At 46.9% G+C, this 17,601-nt stretch overlaps 1 protein-coding gene across 1 annotated transcript in view; it reads left to right on the top strand.

Annotated features, from left to right (window-relative positions):
• Positions 1–17,601, top strand: part of zfhx3b (zinc finger homeobox 3b) — a 159,982-nt gene that overhangs the window by 116,980 nt on the left and 25,401 nt on the right. The window lies entirely within an intron of this gene.

Here is a 17,601-nt window from a genome sequence, read left to right as displayed (position 1 = left end):
CAATAAAGGCTTCATCCATTAATGAGCAATGTGGTAATTAATGTTATCCCTAAACCAATTAGACCGGGCACTACATCTACTGGTAAGCACAACGAGAGGCCCCCCTCTCCATTTTATCTCTTTTCCTATCCCTCCCCTCTCATCCGCTCTGGCCTCCATCAAGTCTGCCTGCCTGCCGCACTCTTTGATTTCACAAGGTTGTTAACGGTGAGTGAGGCCCACCACGTTAAACGTTTCATTTAAACTCCTGCAGGCAAGATGAGAAAGGTACTGGAAATTTCAGATGGGCTTTCAAGAATGTTTACTAATTCCGCAACGTGTTTCGCTCCATTTTATAGATGTGTTTCTTTCACTCCATTTGTCAGTGTTGGGTGACTGTGAGCCTCTGAGCCTGCGCTTTTGTGATTTCAGCCATACTCCCGCTGTTTGAGTGTGTAATTATCGGTAATGATTGTTGTGGCTGTCTGTCCAGGACTGTGATGGCCCACTCTGTGCCGGTCGCACATGTCATTTTCCAGACAGGAATCAGGTTACGATGCTAAACCTGGGCAGCCATTCTTCTGGAGTGACATCATCCCTCTCACCTGTTCCGTCACGGTTGTTGGATTGGTTTGCTCTGGCTCTCCCTTTCCTTTTGTCCCTGTCCCTCTCTCTCTCTCTATCTCTCCTACCCTTCTCTCTTTATCTCTCTCTCTAGCTCTCCTACCCTTCTCTCTTTATCTTTCTCTCTAGCTCTCCTACCCTTCTCTCTTTATCTTTCTCTCTATCTCTCCTACCCTCTCAGTTTCTCTGAGGCCTCAGCTGCAAAGCTGCAGTGTTTTTTTATATAGCTGGATGAGAGTGAGGGAGCAGTGACAAGCCTAAGCACTCAATAAAATGGCTTTGATAGACACACAGTCTGTACAGGAAATACAACACGCTTATAAATCAATACTATTGTTTTCACATTGAGGAGCAGGACTAGTCCTGCCTGGAATCCATTACCTCACTTATCAGGCAACATCATTCTAACCGTGCACTCTTTTTTTCTTTCCCTTTCTCTGCACTTTCGGTCAGTGTGTACACAATGTATGTATTTTCCTCATTCCTAAGGGTAGCAGGCTGGAGATACAGGAACACCTCTTGAAAACTAATTGAAGGCCTGGCAGCCTGAATTTCAAAAAGTAAAGAAACACTGACGAAAATGATAGGCGTCTTATTTTGCCAGCTGCTGGGTGTGTTGTGTGTGTTTTCACGCGCTTAATGCACAAGCTGACATTGTGACTCTGCTGCTTGTGTAATTGTTTTTCATAAATTATTGAGGCCGTGCTTAATTATGTATTTGTTTTGCCGTGCTGAGGCCCTATCAGAGATAATGTGATGTGTGCCAAACGTGTGATTTCTCGCATGTTTATGTGGTGCCAAGGGGACTGAGCAGGGAGCTGCGAGTCATTACTGTGGCTTCACTTGTCAGGCTGAAGACGAGTTGAAGTCTAACGTTGAACAGGTAAAGCAGTCGTAATTTCCATAACAGAGGCGCATACAGTCCCTGCTCATACAACCTCGAAGCAAAACGGAGCAAAGACACAACAGAGGGAATTCAAGATTATTATTTTCTATGACTGGCGAGACATCTTTACAAAATCATATCACAGCACTTGACAGGTATTCCTGAGCTTGAGAGACAGTGAAATGGAGAGGCCACCGAAAGTCGTGCACAGCTCAACCCCCGCTTTCTTAATCGGTGCTTACAGCAGAGCCTGGCTAAATAAACAGTAAGTAAGTTGTCTCAGGGTAGAGGAACATCAATGCTTGCAACTTGCTCAAGCCCTTGCTCTGAATGGTTCGGTATTGACCCCGTGGGACCCCTGGAGAATTCCCTAATTGAAAATTAATATTGAATCAATGCCGCGGGCCATTTGCATATTGATTATAAACATCCAGGAAGGCACCAAGTATGTGTGGAATCAATAGGGCCCTTCTGCAGTGGGGTGAGTGCACTACATCAGATGGCAGCTGCCTGCTCCCGGGGTTAATGACTGCCGCTTGTTAAGGAGCTCTTGTCAGGTGGAATCCAGCTGCGGGGTCTTCCACGCGTGCAGCCCAAAGCTGGCAGCTGGATGAGGGCAAGGGTGAGAGAGGTGTGTGTGTGTGTGTATGTATATATATATATATGTGTGTGTGTGTGTGTGTGTGTGCTGGGTGGGGGGAGCATTTGGGTGAGTACAATGAGGGGCAGTCCAGGTACCCAACAACTCCCCACTTTGATATGGGTGACTATTTGGTGCTTGCAGGAACACACAACTTGTTAAACCTTTGCTTAGTGGACCTTAGTAAACCAAGGACCACCTAGTTATAGAAAATGGATGTTCTTGTTTAGTGGTAACCCTGGATTGGGCTCACCCCGTGAAAATCATTACGCTGTTGTATCTGTTGCAGATAGACTGGCTGAGAGGCCGCGCACTCAAGGTTTGAAAAGACAGGATTATTGTGACCAATATTACTCATAGATTCTCTGGACTGCTCAATGCCATCACCTGACGAGTTTGAGTGTCGTAGATTTCCACTGAATGGCCAGATTGAATGGAACACCTCCATTTTCTGATCGTTTTTATTGTTAGCAGTGGAGAGGGCTGGCCTTCTTTCCGTGCCCTCACGTTGAACTCTAAACCAAAGTGAAGTCAAGTGATAGCACATCTGTATGCGTGTATCCACAGCACACTTGAGGCTAGGACAATAAGATAACCTTCTTCCAAAGAGAAGGAGCGCAATATTAGATAGATCAAACAGACGCTTTTTAATTTAAGGTGGAACATTCACAGCATTACCAGACAAAGGAGAAGCCGAATCCAGCACTTTTAGGCAAAGATTATGATTCAACACATGCATTCCTCTCCCAAACTCCCCGTAATGCTTTCCACATGTTGGACAGGGAGAGATGGTAGGAGGTGGAGAGAGCGGAGGGTGAAGCAAATGAGGGGAGAGAGAGAGAGAGAGAGAGAGAGAGTGATGGCAAGAGGAAGAGAAAAAAGAGAGATTGGCAGGACTGAATGTTCCTCCGACCCTGACCTAACCCCTTTCCCAGCAGCCCCAGCTCCAACGCCGCGCCACAGGTGGAACTCACCTCGGCTCCGTACCGGCTTGAGCTCATCCTAGTAACCCGACTTGGTTTTGGCATGGAGCCCCCCTCCCACGCCATGGGCTCGCAGGGGGAGAAGAAACCTATGCAGGAGCAGCTTATCCTCCAGTCTATAGAAGCAGGGCCATGAATTAATGCCACTGTTCAGCCAGGCTCCAATGGTCCCCCTCCACCACCCTCCCCCTCCCCCTGCACTGGGAGCTGAGGTCTGGGAGGAAGGCGGCGAGGGCCAGGCCCAGGGAGCCAGGCTGCATCTGATTGCTTCATTACAGGCCCTTTCATTGACTTGGCTGCACTGAACTGATGAACTGAGGCAGTGGACAAGAGCACATAATTGGGAGAAATGAATTCTTATCACAGCCCTTCTCAGGAGGCCTCCGGTCCTGGCTGGAGCCATGCGAGGCTTGGTTTGCAGAAGGAGAGCAAGAAGGAGACAGGGGAAAAAGAGCCAGAGAGAGAGAGAGAGAAAGAAAGAGAGAGAGAGAGAGGCCATGGGCTGTGGCTGGAGCCTGGTTCTGGATTTAGACTTGGGTTTTGAAGTGATGTTACTGTGCAGGACCTAATTGGAAGGCAAGGATATCGCCCAAGATTAGTCCCCCAATTACTTGTGTTTTTGGAGCGCTCGTTTGCGGGCACAGCGGAATGACTTTTATATGACATAATAACTGATACCTGCTGCAGAGGATTACTTGGCATCTAAGCCCCCCGAAGTTTATTTTCTCTTTGCAGCCCCCCTGGAGAGAAGCCTCTGTTAGTTAGTGTCTTCACCCACTGCTTTTTTTCCTGGTCCCCTCATCAAGCATGGAGCACAAATGTTTACCTGTGGGATGAATAATTAATGCACTACCTGCTCTGAATTTCCCTACACATTTCAATGAGAGACGGACTGCTTGCTAATTAGAGAGAGATACGAGCCATCCACATCAGGGACAATAACAATAACAACAAAGCAACAACAGAAAAAGCATCAGCGCCAGCAGTAACAGCGTTTTAAATGAATGCACACAGGAGCACAATGCTAGTTAGCTAATGCCGTGAAGCACCAGGCAGGCAGGCAGCAGGCAGCAGGCACTGCACCTCATAGCCAATTTAGCCCAGCCGCTAGTCTCTGAGGGGACTGGTCCATTGTTAATCTCTGACCATCCCCAGGAGAGTTAAGAGAACTGGGGGAACTCAGATTCTCTCTCTCTCTCCCCCTTCATCCCTCGCTCCCTCATTTCCATGTCCCATTCTACAGCGTCAGCACAAATCGTGCAGGGGGGGGGGAAGAGACACACGTACCGGCTAACCTTTCATTCCACAAATGCTGCTGATGTGATCCTGAGACCATTAGGCTAACAGTTTCCTCTGAAAGTTGGGAAAGTAATATTAAATTATGTGGCAGTGCATTCCTCATAATGTGGCCCACACTGCATAAATTAATAAGCCTATTTAGCAGCCGTGGCATGATGGGCTGAGCAGGGCCTGTCTTTGATCTGCGGCGCTCATACCTTTACACTCGGCTCAAAATGGATTCCGCAATTACCACATGTCAGTGGCCTTCTCAGTACGCGTCGCAGGGTGCTGCAGCTTTTACGCCCAGATACGGCTTCCTAATGACATCTTTCCTCAAAGCGCTGGAGATGGTGTTAGTTTCCCAGATAGGCTGAGTGACTCATTTTGTTGTGGCCCAGACTTTGTTTTAAATGGAAGTAAAAGCCCTGTCGAGGGTTACAGAAGGATGTTGGAGAATTTTCTCTTTCCTTTAGGGCTCAACTGATGGATTGGGAGCCATGTCAGGGTGATAGGCAGGGGAGTGCTGGGAGGTGCGGAGACATTATGCAGTGGGGTAAATACAACACGAACAAGGTCGGCGGTATTTTTACTTTTAGTTATTTTAAGGCAGCTGTTCTGTGTTCTGGCAGCACCGGCACGATCACTCACCGCGCTTTTCTCTTCCCCTGAACGAGCCAAAGATAACTAGCAGGAGAGCGGAGAGTGGCTGCAGCCACCCCCCAACCCACACCCAGCCAACTAGTCCCCTGGAGCATGTCTTACTGAGTAGCTAAAGCCCACACCACACCAAGACTTCTGTCTATTGAAATGGCATTACGACATGTGCAAGGAAGCCATTTTATTAGCACCCCAGCCTGCATTGGCCGGAGTACATTCTGTGCTTTTCTGGCCCGCTCTATGAAGGGCCTGACTCAGGCTTTGGGAGGTTCTGCTCTGGGAAGACTTAGGGAGCAGAGGAGGTGAGGAGACAGGGGAGAAGAGGAAGGGGGGGGGGGGGGGGTCGTGGGGGACACAAGGGGGCAGCAGTCAGAGAGACACCGAGAGCAAATTACAAACGGTAAACGGCTGTAAAAGCGTGGATATTTCAGGGCTCGGCCAAGAATTAAGTCTGTGGCGCTTGTCTGGCTGCAGTTAAAAGCCCAAATGGTGTGCAGGAGAAAATTGAAAAGAAATGAAGTGTGCTCACTTGACACATGTGACCCATACTTGTGGAGCTGAATGCTAGCTCGCCTGGCTGAGGAACCATACTCAGTTTACATTATTAGGACTTTTGAGACGTGAAGGAGAGAAAAGGCATGGGGTGGTGGGGTGGGGGAGAAAGGAGAAGAGGTTGGAGAATAGAGAGCAGGAGTGAGAGGAGGAGACTGGGCAAAGCTGAATAGCAGCCTACACTGACAAGATTATCTTTTCGCTGAACATTTTGGAGTCTCTTCTCCTGCGATGAGCTGGCGTCCATACAGCAAATTGGTAAACTGATTAGATTCAGATTAGTACAGGCTGATAAGAGAGATTGGATGGATATACTGTTGAGATTAAATGGATAACTAGATCGACTGCTAGATGAGTTTGTGTGCCGCATCCCTCGTTTTTTGGCTCCTGGTCCCTCTTGTAATTAAGGCTTTAAGGTGTGTGCATAATCAAATAAATAAATAATGCCCGAATTATGCGATAATGAATTAATACATTACAAGAGGAAAATAAATAAGCTCCAGCTAATTGCACAAGATGAGTCTTTTTCATTAGCTTTTTGAGGGGAAATCTCATTATATGCACCAGAAAGTGTAATCCTCCTTTAGAAATATGTAAATTTGCAAAGGCAGAGTGGAAGACATAGAGAGAGCAAAAGAGAGAGAGAGAAGGGGGGGGGGGGGGGGTTACAAAAACAAGAGGCTGCATAGTTAGTTTTCAATCGCACTCCGTCATACTGACACTCTTATTTTTCAGGCACCTCAGGTGTTGCTCTTGAAAAATCTTCCTCTCTTCTCCTTGCCTCTCCTTTCTTGCCTGAAAATTAAAAATGACTGAGGAAAACATGCCGCGAGAGAACAAAAGCTACAGCTCTCTTCAGGAAACTGTTCCAGCCCAACACTCAGCCTTTGTGCAGCTAGCAGTGAGCAGTATGCTGTGATGAAGGATTTAAGGACCCCAGGGCTGTCCTGATATTTGCCTGTCATCATTTATACAGGACTGTTTGTCCTATATTTGTCCACTTTTGTAATACAAAGTAATACAAAAAGAAGAAAAACATTTCTATAGGCCAATCTTAAGAGGTAAAATTTTTTTTAAGGTGAAGGTGTAAGTTTTTTTGTACCTAATATTTCTGTACATTTTGACAGAATTTAAGATCTAAGGGCTGAATTATTTGACATGACTGCACCTACTTAGAAAGAAGAGCGACTCTAATTAACCGTTTTATTAGACTGCTGCTCATTTATGCACCACGTTTTCCCTCCTTGGTTTTATGTCCAGAAATTATGTTTAAATGAGAAGTAAAAAATAAATAGGCATTTCAGACAGATAAACACAGGCATAATAATTGCATCAAAAAACGGAGATGAGTCGATCATGGTTGCCTGTAATTACTGTAGAGAACAATGCATGTCTATTAAGCCTCATTATAGGACCTCAACAGAAAGCCAGCCAATTACCCCCAGTTTGTTCCTTCCAATGAATGTGAAGATTTTTTAAAAGAAGGCTTATCCAGTAACAGTAACTGCTGCACTCGTGTGCTAATTGCACAGCTAAGTGGTGCAGTTCAGATCCTGTTATCATCTGCATTAGTGAGCTGTCTCAGGTTCAGATGGACAGTGACTTTGGCCATCATCCTCTGCCACTGTTTGTGTGTGTGTGTGTGTGTGTGTGTGTGCGTGTGTGTGTGTGCGTGTGCGCGTGGGAGGTGGGATGATGGGGGTGAGGCGACCGTGCTGCCAGCGAGTCTGATGGCTGCTGAATAATTTATCGGGGCTGGAGGACTGTAGCCACGGAGACCTGGGCCCCGCTGTAGGCGTCTGGCATCACTGACATCACTCTCGGACCGCGGCCATTAGAGAGGAGGTGTACAGAGATGGCTGCTTTGTCAAGGGTACTGTCTATTGTGTGTGTGTGCGCGCCCACGTTTTACCACCTCCACCCTTACTATCTGTCCTATGAATTACAGCGAGCCCATGTTAGACCGTAACCTACCCCTCATCTCAACCACATAGGCGAGAGAAAGAGAGAGAAAGATTTATCCAGATCAAAGTGTAGAACTTTTTAATTAAGAAAGAAGAGGTTGGAAAAAGAAAGATAGAAACAAGCACCCATTTTCCTATTAAGGAGAAATGTCAAGCGCGGCGGCGGAGCGATCGTCAGCGGGCGTCCCTTTGTTGTCCCCCCTGACATTGCAGGCTAATTTTTCATGGTTATTTGAACTGGAAAATGAAAGAGAGGTTTGCGATTATTTCCTATAAATGACAACACAATCGCATTACGCTTCAGTACAAACACAGAGAGGATATTGCCTTTTCATATTTCATGTGAGAGTAATGAATGGGATATGCAAAGAGAGGCCGGAGAAGAAGACAAATGGAGAAGGAAGGCAGCGTGTGTTTGATTTGTATTAGAAACCAACCAGATAGTTGGCGCTGTGAGCTGAGTGTGAGCTGTATTTACTTTTTTCAATAAGTGGTGGCAGTCTGGAGGATGTTTTAAAGTGCCTGTACAATGTATTCATTGAATTTCTTTAGCGGATTGCTATTAGCCGTCACCTGGGGTGGAATTGTAATGATCTGAGCTGGGTGGAGGGACCACTGCTCTGGACTGCACTGTGTGTGTGTGTGTGTGTGTGTGTGTGTGTGTGTGTGTGTGTGTGTGTGTGTGTGTGTGTGTGTGTGTGTGTGTGTGTGTGTGTGTGTGTGGTGTGTGTGTGTGTGTGTGTGTGTGTCTCTGTGTGTCTGTGTGTGTGTGTGTGTGTGTGTGTGTGTGTGTGTGTGTGTGTGTCTGTGTGTGTGTGTGTGTCTGTGTGTGTGTGTCCACTCTGGTCTTTTCTTTGAAAAGGTGCACACATTCTTATTACAACACGCACGTCATATGCCATATTTCTTTTTTTCCTGAGCAGTAAGAAAACCTGTAGACTCTCAATGAAGACTACTGCTGCCTCTAGTCACACCTAGCTGATACAGCGTGAATTTCTTAGCTACATTTCATCTCTTCCTAATACACGAGAAGCCTCCCTCTCACCCTCTCTCTCTCTCTCTATCTGCTGTGAACTTCAGTGCGCAAACACATCAATAATGGCCCATATCTTATTTTTCTAAAATGAAATTGATTAGCCAATTTTGTATTCATAACCCTTTGGAAATTCTCTTTTATCTGGGAACGGGGTGCTCATAAACAAGCAGGCGCATGGGCCGGATCAGTGCCGGGCTGACCGGACGGGTGCAGAGAGCGCCTCAGGGACGGAGGGAGGGAGGGAGGGAGAGAGAGAGAGAGAGAGGGAAGGGAGAGGAGGCAGTAGTAGGACTGGCTGCCCACCAGCATTTCACCGGGCCCCAGCCTCAGCCCGCATGCACACTGGTGTTTATGTGCCAGGGGACCTGAGCCAAGCAGCACTGGGTCTCAACCAGAAAAGTTACAGGCCGGGGCTAGCATGTGCCCCTACACACACACACACACACACACACACACACACACACACACACACACACACACACACCAACACACACACACATGGCTAGGCCAGGATACCCAGCCACGGCCACATTGATTTTCCGAGCTAATACCTCCACAGAGCACTCCGCAGCCAGATGGATGCACTACAAAGATATGCAAATGGCGTGTTCAATAAATCGACAGGCGGAGATCTTTTTCAGACGGTCCACTGCACTGGTCTGTAGTTCCTAAAGAGAGATATAAACAGATAAGTACCTGTTAATGGACAGACTCAGATGTATACAAACACATAGAACACCCACACACACGCCAACACACAAACACATAGATATTCACACAAACACAAGAACACAAGAACACACAAACACAGCTGACTGCTGTTTGGCATTGCTGAAGTACCATTGGAACCATTCCGTGAATATTTCAATCATCGATCAATGAATATGTTTTCAAATATATGTTTTCTTATATTCCATGTTAAAAATGGATTGTATATTGTATTTGTGAGTGCCAAACGTATTTTTTCTGGCAAGGACAGTTTTAAGTGAGAGTATAAGTAATGAGCTACAGTGCATTGTGAAGGGCATGAGTGTAGCCTTCCTTGCGCTCTTTGAATTTCTACACAGAAAACAGGCATATTCAGTTTAACAGACCCGGTCTTGTAAGATGAACTGTTTGGTTTGTATCTTATAAAATGATGAAATGATGTTGAAATTTTAAAACAGCAAGGCATTTCAATGCTGCATGTGTGTGTCTGTATGTGGCGTGTGTGTGTGTGCGTGAGAGAGTCTCAGTGGAGAGAGACAGACTAGTGGTATGCTCTACCTGGTAATTAAGTGGAGTTTGTGGCGAAAGCCAAACAGTGGGAGAGATGAGCTATGAACAAAAGAGCTGTGACAGTTTCAGGTTATGTGATTTTTATGTCCCTTTTTTTCGGCAAATGAAAAATCAATACATTTTCAGAGCAATACATATTCAGAGTGCCCGGCGAGCTTCCGCCCTGACAGGCCAGTGGATGGGGGGATGTGGGGGGGAGGAGAGGAGGGGGAGGGGGGTGATGAAGGCAGGGTGGAGGGAGCCTCGCTCGCCTGTCACAACTGTACCATCGCATTTTCCGACCCACTGGTGAATATTTCAGAGTTGATGTGATTGCCCTTCATGACAACAGTGTTGCTTTTTTCCCTTAGCTAACCTCTTAGCCCCCCACCCTCCCTCCCTCTGGATTCAGCAGCCCCCCCCCCCCCCCCAACACACACACACACACACACACACACACACACACACACACACACACACACACACACACACACACACACACACTCACTCACATAGTATCTAGAAAAAGGTGAAGGCAATGTAGTGTGAGAGACAGTTAAAGAGCAGGTAAGCTGTGAGATGGCGGAGAAGGTGGATTGCTACAGAAGAAAGGGTGATTATATTTCTCCCGTCTGCCATCTACACTTAAAAACTGGGGTGAAAGAAAGAATAGGGTTGGGGGAGAATCTGATACAAAAAAAACATAAAAGAACAAGAGTGTGTCAGCGAATGCATCCGTGCCTCCTGCCTCCCTTCTCCTTTTGTGTGTATGTGTGTGTGTGTGTAGAGGGGGGGGATGTCCTCCAGGCATTTGAGAGCAGTGTCCAGCCAGCCAACCAACACTCTGAGCTCACAGGGCAGAGAAAAGCACAGCCAGCACTCTCCTCTGGCCCTAATGTGTGTTAGGACAGCTTCTGCCTCTCTCTCTCACACACACACACACAAACATAAACACACACACACACATTAACACACACACACATAGCTTGATGGCCACTCTGTGCTGTCAACTCAACCAGAAGAAGGAGAAAGGACTTCAGAAATCATTTCCCCAGCTCTCATTGGCTACGGCATTGATTTGTAATATTTATTATATTACTATCAGGTGAATACATTCAAGGAAGCCATGAATGCATTATGTGAGCATACACTCTCCCCAGATTATTATGGTGGGTGTAAAATTGTTTACAGACAAACCGGAGTAGTGTTGTGCTTTTAATACCATCCAAATGGAAGGGGGGTCAATCTTATTTTTCCCCCCTGTTTCTTTACAGCCTTGGCTTATGCCCGAGCAATGTTTTTTTTTTTTTTTACAGCATCAGGTAATGTCATGTTTGTGACATGGTGTAACGAAAGCAATCAGAAAAAAATTAGAAAAGGAGGGGGAAAAAACTACAAAGGCAGGATACTTGGCCAGAGGGTGTAAATGATGCCTCTCCTTGACTAGATGCTGCTGCTGTGGTAGTGAGGAGATCAAATAAATTCTGTCTGCCCGACCCACAGTGACCTGAAAGGAGCGAACGTCCACCTATATGGCCAGTGGCTTTGCACGGCTTGGCCGATCAAATTAAGTGTTGCTTGGGATGGCCTTAGGGGGGTGGGAGGTGTGTTTTGGCTGTGGTGGTGGTGGGGTGGTGCAGATGGGAAGCAGTGGGTGAGGGAAGGGAGGGTGCCGTTTGGGAGGGGGCAGTTGTGCAGGGGGGGGGGGGGGGGGGGGGGCAGAGAATTGTTCTAAGGCAGTGAGAGCTATCCCTGCTGTTTGTTATTAACTGGCTGTTTAAAGTTTCGCAGCCATTAGCTTGCTTGGCTCTACATACACACACACACACACACACACACACACACACACACACACACACACACACACCCCATCCCCTCCCTCCTCCCTCTCCCTCCTGTGCGTTCGCCCCCTCCTCCTTTTCCTCCTCCTCTCCTCCTCCTCCTCTCCTCCGCGTCTACCCCCCTCCTTCCACCCTCCTGCCCCCAGCCCCATGGAGACACAAAGTGCTCATTCACATTTAGATGTGGGGGTCACGGCAGGGCCAGCAGCGAGCGCAGAGAGCGCAGCGCAGAGAGCAGCAGCAGTAGCCAGCAGCATGGCTTCCCAGAGACAGGTCAGGAATCTAGCACGGGACGCAGCCGTGCTCCAGCAGCTCTGAGATGCCGCCCGGCGCCCACCCTTTAAGCCAAAGAGGTACCTCTTCTCTCCCTTCTCCCGCACCAGCAACGTGCCAGCTCTGTCAGCGTGCCAGCATGTGTGTGTGTGTGTGTGTGTGTGTGTGTGTGTGTGTGTGTGTGTGTCAGTGTATCAGCAGAAACACAGAAACGGGTCTGTGTGCGCGTGTGTGAGTGAGAGTGGGTGTGTGTGTGTGTGTGTGTGTGTGTGTGTGTGTGTGTGTGTGTGTGTGTGTGTGTGTGTGTGTGTGTGTGTGTGTGTGTGTGTGTGTTGAAGATGGAGAGAGAGAGAGGGGAGGGTGTTTGTGTTGTCAGGCAGTGTGTGGCCAGCATGTGTGCTGTGTTGGTCTGCTGTTGGGTCTCCAGGCGTGACTCATGCTCTGTGGTTATGGCTGCAGAGTGCTTTGCCCTGGGTGCGCTTTGTAGTTTGCTTTCGTGTTTGTTTGTTGAGGGGATGTGCTCATTTTCAGACTGATATGATTAGTGTGCTAATATCATGTGGTTTTGATCTAATTAACACACAAACATCCATATCCCAGGTATTTGTACACATTTGTTTCAGTTAGGTCACTGTGAATTGTAATGGCTTGCATGTAATGGTGATGCTTTTGGCTTAATTGCGAATTTACTTCTGTGAGTGAGTGTGTGTGTGTGTGTGTGTGTGTGTGTGTGTGTGTGTGTGTGTGTGTGTGTGTGTGTGTGTATGTGTGTGTGTGTTGGTGTGTGTGTGTGTGTGTGTGAGTTGAGGGAAGAACTTCCTCTGCTACTGGCTTTGCTCTTCTGCTGAGATGAGTAGAGTGTGTGTGTGTGTTTGAAGAGGGAGGCATGGCTAGTTTAGAGAGGTGAGGGGGGGGGGGGGCTGAGGAGTGGGAGTGTTTTTCTGTGTGTTGTGGTTTAGAGTGGGGTCTTGTGGAGGGGCGTTTGGGGTGGGGGGGTCAGGGGCAGGGGGGCGTGTTGGTGAAGGAGTTGTGGGGTAGAGTGCGGATGGGGCACAGAGGTGCTGATATGAGGAGCGGACAATGCATGAAAGCCCTCAGCATGGGTCCTGTGTCCCTTTGTCCCGCGGAACCCTTCTGTCACTTTCATTTTACACTCGCCAGTCCGGAGTCAGGCCAGCTTTGATATGGGGGAACGGGGTGCGAGAGATGACGGGGAAGGGGGGAGAGGAGGAGGGAGGATTTTTTTTTCAATTTTTTTGGGAGAAAAGAGAAGTAGACGAGAGAGATAGAGCCTGTGAGGTGTGAAATCAGATTGCTTTTTTATCCGACAGCGCAGACTTAAAGAAAAGGAAGCTGTCCGGACTGGGGGTGAAGAGGGGGGACTGGGGGTGAAGCCCCCCCCCCCCTCACATCTAACGCCCCCTTCCATCCAACCCCAAACAGTGAGGCGCAGTGACACCTGGTTAAAATGATAACCACAGCCTCAGTAATCTTAATGATGGTAATGAGCCCTCAGCACCGGGTCTCCAGCCCAGAGCCCTCTGTGTAGCCCACGCTAAGCCCAGTCAGGGCTGCTCCAGGAAGGACAGAGACCCACACAGACACAGAGACAGAGACAGAGAACTGAGGCGGACAGTGGAGAGGAAGGGACATGCTGATGCACTTAAGGAGGGAAATGTTAAAGCACAAGGATTCAGTTGAGAGTGCGGCACACTGGAGCACATAGCAGGTATGACTCATGTGTGTGTGTGTGTGTGTGTGTGTGTGTATGTGTGTGTGTGTGTGTGTGTGTGTGTGTGTGTGTGTGTGTATGTGTATGTGAGTGTGTGTGTGTGAATGTGTATATATTGAGGTGTATGCATATGTGTGTGTGCGTCCTTGCTTCAGTGCTTTTTAAAGCAGCCTGCAAAAAAATTGTGAGAGGCCTTATTTTTAAATCTATACACCGCAAATATATAATTTTTATACAGCTTGTGTTCATGTCGGGTGCAGAGTCTCCTAAGGAATACTGGAAAGAGCAGTGGTTAGCATTTATTATTTATGTGGTGGTTTGTGCCTGTCAGAATGATTAGTATGAGTGTAATCACTGTTCTTGTGGGGAAAGGCAGGCTGCTCTGCCTCATCTGAAGGTAATCTCACTGTCTACCGAGTCTCATCTTCAGCGGGCGCTTCCTGCATAGCATCTGCTTTTGTCATCTCCACATATTTCTCTGTGTTTTTTTCTCTTCCTCCCCGCTTTTCCCCCTGTATGTATCTGTCTGTGCCTCTCCACCCCATCCGCCCTGCCTCCCCCTTTTCACAATGTGCTGTGTGTATGTGTGTGTGTCTGTGTGTGTGTGTGTGTGTATGTATTGTGTGGGTCTGTGTATGTATTTCTCCCATTTCTCCTGGCTTGTATAGGGTGACACCTATGGGTCTGTATGTGCATCTGCACTTAGCAGCAGTTGAATGGTAGGAGAAGGAGGGAAAGCTGGTCTGCGTGTGTGTGTGTGTGTGTGTGCATCGGTGCTTGTGTGTGTATACGCGTGTGTGTGGGTGTGTGTGTGAGAGCCTGTGCGCATGTCAATGCTTTATTCAGGTCTCCTTTTCCGCCGTCTGGTCCCCAATCTGACATTCGTCCTCAGGATTCGGGGGTCTGCTGGGGCATTAGAGTGTTACGTGCTTTATTGAGCTCCGCCGTACACACTGCTGTTCTCCGACTGGGTGAGCAGAGGGTGTGTGTTTCACCTCGCAGACACAGCAGCAGAGCAGACGCGGCCACTGCCTCTGCATCCGTTACTCCCAGGAATCAGATTAGGGGGGAAAGTTTAATATCATTGTTTGAGGAGGGTTAATGAGAACGGTTAATTAGAAGGCCACCTCTAGGCTATTGTCCTTTACATTTTTAGGATTTGGGTTAGAGATGGCCCACTGCCATAGCTTTGAGTGCTATTCCCCAATCTATTTTTGGGCGCTTAATCTATGACTGCATTTAAGTGGCGTCTTCCATTTGCAACCTACTCTTAGGCCACTTGTGACCTTTCATTAATTATGGCTGGCCCAGCTTTAATCATTGTGTAATACCGGCGGAGATGAGATGAGGAATCGGTGCTGCCATTGGCCACTAAGGACCGTAGAGCTCACTCCTGAAATTAAATGTCTGCATCTCTGCATACATTACAAGGGCAGATATTGTTCAGCTCACACAGTGGAAGTGTCATAAATCTTGATTAAAACATCAAGATAAAAAAAAATTGCTTTTTGGAGAGTGTGTGTGTGTGTGTGTGTGTGTGTGTGTGTGTGTGTGTGTGTGTGTGTGTGTGTGTGTGTGAGAGGGAAGGAGGGAGGAGGCTGTGAAGCACCCCAGTAGAGATCCGTCTGGAGAATGTTAAGGTGACAGCTGTTGTGCTCAGTGACCACAGATCAGAACCCTGCTGTAAAAAAGGAGAGGAGAAGGATAGAGAAAAAAGAGAGAGAGAGAGAGAGAGATGTAGAGCATTTTCAGCATGGAGGTGTGGAATTAGACACACATCCAGCTTTCGTTAAAGGTGTAAAAAAATGTACCTGAAGATTATTGTGTAATCTGAGCTCTTCTGCGGCTGTGCCACATACTAATGCTTCTGGAGTTGTATGGATTTATGCAGGCTGGAGTTAGCTGGGATTTGGAGGCTCACGCTTGCTCACTGCTCCTCTGCTTTTCCAACGGATGGTTTAGGAGTGCCTAGCCAGCAGAGGATGGGTTATGTCAAGCGGAAATTGCCGGTTGCCTTGGAAACATAATAGAAACATGGACGTTTATAGAAAGAATAAAAAAGGAGTATATGCAATTGGGATCCAGGGAACACTTAAATGCACCTTTCTGGGCTTTTTTGTCGCTCTGGAAGCCAGTTATCCCACTTAAATACCTTCATTTAAACACAGGATCGCAGCTTGCTGTGAGCAGTAAGGCCTAACAACATAATCTATAGGCCAATCATTTGCCTCTCCAATCATGTATCTCTGCTAGCATGAAACAGGTCAGAAAACCACACAGTAGAACTTAACCCCCTGTGTGGTGATGGCAATACTGATTTACTAGAGAGTGATTTCCACACCACGGTTTAAATCCACTCAAGTATTATGCTTTTAACAGATTTACAAATGAATATATTAGAGAGCTATGAGTATTTGTGCTCACTTTAAAGCGGAATTTGACTTCACATTCACTTAATATTCCAGTATTGCTCTTTTGTAAATGTTAGTGAAGAGTAAAGAGCCTTTATTATCTTGCTGCAGCTGGAGGAGTTTTGGTTGGGCTCTTTGTTCTTGTGTTAGTGTCATCATCTTTAATTACTGAGTTAAAAAACCACTGCGGTGTTGGGTTTTGAAAATGTCTGTTCTCTGGGTGCATCAATAATTAAACCAAATACTAAACAACGCCTTACACTCGCGCTACAATCCGCACAAGGCCACTGGAAACCAAAGGCTGGGTGTTCGGCTGTCTAAACGTGTTTTTCCATGTCAGTTTCGGTGAGGTTTTATGGCTTTATGAAGAATTTGCACAGAATCAAGCAGACACAAATTAATATGTGTAACACTGTTAAGTGAGGAGCACGGAAATGTTCTGACGATTTGATGGATCACTCATGTTGGGAGAATTGCAGCTTAAGCATTGGTAAAATATACCATCTCCCCACCACTCATACAAGTAGAAAAATATGCATGAAAAATGATGAATCGGATTGCGCTTGAGCGGCCCCACAAACCATATTCAGATGAAGCGAATAGAAATAAAGTTTAATGATTTGTGTGGTGGCTTTGGAACGACTGCTGGAGCTTCGGGTTACATGCAGTCTTAACTGTGTTAAGGTTCCTTAAGTGCTCCAAGCATTATTAGGCCATAAAAAATGTAGAAGTTGAAATGTTTTGGATTGTTGTTTTTCCTCGCAGGCTTGGCCACTGGTCATCTCAGATCCATTGTGCGCTGAGAATCGACTGTGGAGAATGAATATTTGAACAGGATCTTTCAGGAGCTGTTGTTGCGTTTGTCGATACACCAATAGCCTACCTCATAGAGACCAGCGTGTGGAAGCGTTTTCAAAAGAACATTTAAGTGCATTTGCTGTGAATTAGCTGACTTGTGTAATAACTGATAAGGCTTATTGACTGTAGCCTCAGTTTACTGTTGTCAAATCAATGTTGGTGCATGGTAGCCGCACTACTTTTAAACAAACTTAACAGGCAAAGGGAGCTCTTGGGGGGCACTGGGGGGAAATAAAAAGGATTGATGCCCATTTTATTATCTGGTTTTCAGCATCTTGCCTGTGTTACTTACAGCTGGCATTATCGGAGATCCATTGTTTGGAGTTCACTGCTTTTAGATGGCCAGATATATTGAACAGGGAGCTCTTAAGATGGTTACAGGGGAATTTCTACATTTGACTGAGCAAAATGAAATGAATTGTGGCCTCAGTTTAAAATATTTATGCTTTTTATCCTGCAATGCTGCATTACGCATGATGTAGAGGTGAAGGTATCCTTGAACTGGTTAGCATCCCAGTAGAATGAAGACTGAGACCACAGTAATGCCCGTGGAGAAAGATTCTAGAGAGAGAAAAAGAGAGAGAGCAAGAGAAAGACAGAAGAAGGGAGAGAGAGAGATTGAGAAGG

Source organism: Sprattus sprattus, assembly GCF_963457725.1.
Source record: "Sprattus sprattus genome assembly, chromosome: 8".
Classification (NCBI taxonomy): Eukaryota; Metazoa; Chordata; class Actinopteri; order Clupeiformes; family Clupeidae; genus Sprattus; species Sprattus sprattus.
Note: the sequence above shows the minus strand (reverse complement) of the source record. Positions and strands in the feature narration are given on the sequence as shown.